At 32.9% G+C, this 5,008-nt stretch overlaps 1 protein-coding gene across 1 annotated transcript in view; it reads right to left on the bottom strand.

Annotated features, from left to right (window-relative positions):
• The window catches only part of LOC106881370 (kinesin-like protein KIF13A), a 696,895-nt gene that overhangs the window by 466,766 nt on the left and 225,121 nt on the right, over positions 1–5,008 (bottom strand). The gene's annotated exons all lie outside the window — the stretch shown is intronic.

The raw sequence follows: 5,008 nt of genomic DNA, 5'->3' as shown, positions 1-5,008 counted from the left end.
GGGGTCGTTTATATTTGCAATAAATCAACTGTTCTGAATCTAAGTTTCTGTTCTAAGTTGCAGTGATTCATTCTAGTAAAGCCTAAAGAAGTCTAAGCTACTATGTATCAAATGGGTTCTCAAATATGTATAGGCATATCAGAGACCAAAATGAACAAACTATAGCTGTACTGGTACAGATAAAAATAATTTCTAAACAGCCTTCATATACCTTGTTTTATCTAAACACTTAACCTTCCCCACCCCCTCTCTCAGCAAATATAATCTTGAATGCTTATTGGCTTTTATGGTCACTGATCTCTTCAATCTACCAGGACAAAATGGCTGCCATTAATGAATAAAGCAATACATTCCTAGGTAACATTTTGATTTTGTACGACTGAAAGAAATTTAAACATTAGAAAGCCTAGCTGCAAGAGAAATATAAGAATGTAAACACATTCTTTGAATGTTTTTGTTGTACTTTCACAGTATTCATTCTCTGCTCTTCATTTCCCCCCTACTTCTGTCGTATCCTGCAGCATCTCCTTGCCCTTCACCCCTATTTCCTTTTCTCTCACTGCCCTTTCCTCCACACACCTTCTCTGCCTCTTCAACAGTCCTTCTCCTGTTTCCTTTGCTGACTTAACCACACAATTCTGCACACCTTTCTTTTCTTCCATGGCCCTCTCTTCAGATTCCTCTCTACTCTAGTCTATTCTTTCTTTCCTTTTCCCTTTTCCTCATACAACTTATAATATTGGATAATCCCAGTATTTCCTTACTCATCACAATGTTGAATAACCCTTACACCTCCTACCCAATCACCTTTCAAATCTATGCCTCCTTTTTTTCTCAATGACTCCTGTCACTAATCCCTTTTCTCTCCTCTGTTCCCTGCCATACTTCCCTATTCTTTCCTTTTACTTAAACTCCCTAATCTCTCCACCTAGAATCATCGCCCACTTTCTATTCTATTCTCTCTTACTTATAGGGGTCACTTTAGGCCCTTAGTCATCTAAGTTACAGAATGATTCTCACTATTGCTGGTGCCACAAAAAAATATCTAAAAAACTACCCAGTACACTCTATAAAGTGGCTGACGTTAAAAAGGGCATCCAGCCTGAGAAAACATGGTGAAGTGGAAGTTAGCGCATGGCAGAGATCTCCAATACAGACCTCCAGATGTTGTCAAACTGTCCAACCGAGGCCAGTATGGAAGCTGGACTTTAAATGATCTTGATGATGATGAAAAGCATTTCTTTCACACAGCATTCTGATATTTAAATTGATTTCAATCCTGATTCACACCATGTTGTGCATAAAATGTTTATCATTTAATTATGTGCTTCCTTTAAATTGAAAAACATCAATCCTTGCCCAGATTAGCCTTAAATTACTCAAATTAACTTTTACAAATTTTACTTTACATTGAAAATTTTAGCTGTTAATTCATTCATAAAGATATCATTCACATTGGCAAGGACTTCATGGTAAAAAAATACCTGTTTTAAAACCGTTGAATCTAAAAGAGCATTTAAAAAGTAACCCCCAATATTTTTGAAGATGAATTTGTTCTTAACGATAATGAATTAAGCATTTATAAGGCTTCATCATTTGTTCCAGTGGTTTCTACAAATACATTTCATTTGGACAGAATGGAAAAAACAGAAAAGCATGTTTACAATATTTTAAAAAATTTTGCTACGTATATATATTGTCAAGCAGCTATTTGGATGTGTGCAAAGGTGACGCTTCTGCAATATTAATTAATTAAAAATTCCTTCCATTAATTTCTAACTCAGTGGGGAATATTTGTATGAGAAAAATTCACAAATATATTCATTAAAAAATATTTTATACACACACACACACACGTGCGTGCACAAATTTATATATATATAGGGAAGAAATAATATTCTAAAAAAATGTGGAAGTAAATAACAAATATGGTTATAACAATGAGAAATAATTTTATTTTGTCCAAAGTTAGGTGAAGAGTAATAACTCTAAAATATTAAAAAACATTAAAAACATGTTGACTACTCTTTTTTTTTTTTTTTTAATACAGTTGTAAACATGTTGATTTCATATATTTCGAACTAGCATTTAAATAGAGTAAAAAGAAAATTTAAATAAAATCAATTGCAAAATATATAAGAATGTTATAGAAAAAAATTGAAATATGAAGTTGATTACTTTTTTTTTTTTTTTTTTTTTTTTACTAGACAGAAAGGAAATTGGTAAAAACTATTTTTTCCATAAAGAAGAAAACTGACTTTTAAAATATATAAAATGTAGTTTCAGTTATTCTACAGTCGAAGTTATACACAGACTTAGTAAAGAACGAGATGCTGTTATATGAAAATCCAGATTCAGTTTTATATTAATATATTTTATTATTTCATTTCCTACTGCATTGTTTGAAATGCTTTTGTTGTGCATAGAAAATGAAAATAACTTGACCTTTGATTAAACATGAAAACTTTCCCTTCAATCTAATTTAGTCTACAATGTTTATCTGATTCCGAGATAAACATCGAAGAAAGTTTTTTTTTTTTAAAAAGGTTAAATTGATCACACCTTGTGCTGTAATTCCTCTCAATTTTAAAGATTAAGTTATTTCACATTATATAAAATAAAAAAAAAATTTTTTAATCATTTACAAATTTTCTCATCAGAGTAGCACAGCTACCAACTTTCTTTTATTTACTACTTGATGAGATCAATATATTAGGAAATCTGCTTAGAGATTTAAGAATTTCTGGAACAGAATATATTGTTTACTGAATGAGACTATTAGAAGTCTGCTTACTCCCATTAGTTAGTATGGTTCTGTTGAAAAACATGTTCCCTATATCTTAATTCATTCTGAAACTAAAGACTTTAGTAAAATAACTTGTTTTTATTAATCTGGTATTTGGAACTTAACATGAAATTTTGATGGGATGTTTTAATTTAAAATCACTAAAACAGGAAACTTGTATCAAAGAACTAGGAGCAGTTTTGGATAGATTGGTACATCATTATCATGATCATCATCCTCAACAACAACAACAACAATATCTAACATCCGTTTTCCATGTTAGCATGGGTCAGATAGCTTGACAGTAACTGGCAAGGCCAAGGGCTATACCAGGTTCCACAGTCTGTTTCAGTATGGTGTCTACAGCTGAATGTGCTTCCTAATGCCAACCACTCTACTGAGTATACTGGGTGCTTTTTACATGGCTCCATCACCATATCAAAAGGATTGTTGTTGTTGGCACTCCGTCGCTTACAACGTCGAGAGTTCCAGTTGATCCGATCAACGGAACAGCCTGCTCGTGAAATTAATGTGCAAGTGGCTGAGCACTCCACAGACACGTGTACCCTTAACGTAGTTCTTGGGGATATTCAGCATGACACAGTGTGACAAGGCTGACCCTTTGAATTACAGGCACAACAGAAACAGGAAGTAAGAGTGAGAGAAAGTTGTGGTGGAAGTGTACAGCAGGGTTCGCCACCATCCCCTGCTGGAGCCTCGTGGAGCTTTAGGTGTTTTCACTCATTAAACACAATGCCCGGTCTGGGAATTGAAACCGCGATCCTATGACTGCGAGTCCGCTGCCCTAACCATTGGGCCATTGCGCCTCCACATTTCAAAAGGATTAACCTTATTGATATCAACATACCTTAAACAGAGAGTGCTTGGTTCTATGATAAGAATGAGTTGTATTCAGTAACTTAGGGTGAAAACTAGTCTGAAAAGTTCTCCACAGAAATCCTTAATGTCAAGTCTATGGATGCCCAATGTCGGAAGATTGATTAACAAGATAGCTGTTGTGTCTTTGTAAGAATTACTTCATGCATTTATGTCATGAATGTTATGCAAATACAGTTCTATAACATGATTACTTGGGCAAATACATCACAAATAAAAATCTCAATCACAACCATCAGCAAACAGAACGTTCATATATTGAAAGACTTTGCTACAGTTCATAAAAGAATAAGATATTTATAAAATGTATTTATCTAAACCATGATAAAACTACCACATAAGCACTGAACTTTAATATTGATGTACAAAAGAACAAAAAAAAAATCTTTCTTTTCTCCATTTCTGCAAGAAATACTTAGCAAATCAAGTGCCCATAATGTAATAACACTGTCAACTTACAAAGTACAACTTTGAGTATGATTTCCTGTTCAGTTACAAACCACTTAACTGTTATTTCCTTATATTTAACAGGACAGATCAGTAAAATCTTAACCAATGAAAACAGTTATGATTTTTATTTAACAAGAATGCTTTTCTTGTTAAACCAATGAAATTCCTTTTCTCCCTTTCTTCTCCAAAGGCTGTCTCTAGATACTTTCTCTTAGTAAATAGCAACTCACTTTTCTCTTCAAAAGAAAAATAGACAACAAAAGGAGAACAGCAGTGTTTTCAATCAGGAAATTCATGAATGCTGTGTGGCTAAGTCCTTCCAGTTTCTATCTTGATTTTTCTAACTTTATTATAGAAATATAGAATAAGAATAAGAATAAACTTGAGGTCGAGAATTCTATTACATACAAATATTAATATTGGTTTCAAATTTTGGTACAAGACTAGCATTTTCAGTGGGAGTGGAATGAGTGGATTAAACCCACTCCAGTGCTCAATTGGTACTTGTTTTCTCAATGCTGCTGAGCATCTTGTCCAGGATGCTAACAATTCAGCCTGCTAGCCACCTTACAAATATTAATATTCAACTTTTGCTTTTTACATTCCAGAGTTAAAGATACAAGTAAAGTTTATAGAGTAGAGTTAATCCAATCACATATGAAAACTTGGCTTTGTGTCGAGTGATGGATAAAATAAAAATCAATGCTACAATACACACACACACACACACACATATATATATATAAAACTACTGAATATATAACAGATTCATGCCAACAGGGAAAACAAAAATTATGATGGATGATGACATCTTTTAATGTTATGAGAATCTTTTTTTTGTTTCCTGTTCAACATATATATATATATATATATATA

Source organism: Octopus bimaculoides, chromosome 4, assembly GCF_001194135.2.
Source record: "Octopus bimaculoides isolate UCB-OBI-ISO-001 chromosome 4, ASM119413v2, whole genome shotgun sequence".
Lineage (NCBI taxonomy): Eukaryota > Metazoa > Mollusca > Cephalopoda > Octopoda > Octopodidae > Octopus > Octopus bimaculoides.
This window is presented reverse-complemented; position numbering and strand designations above follow the sequence as displayed.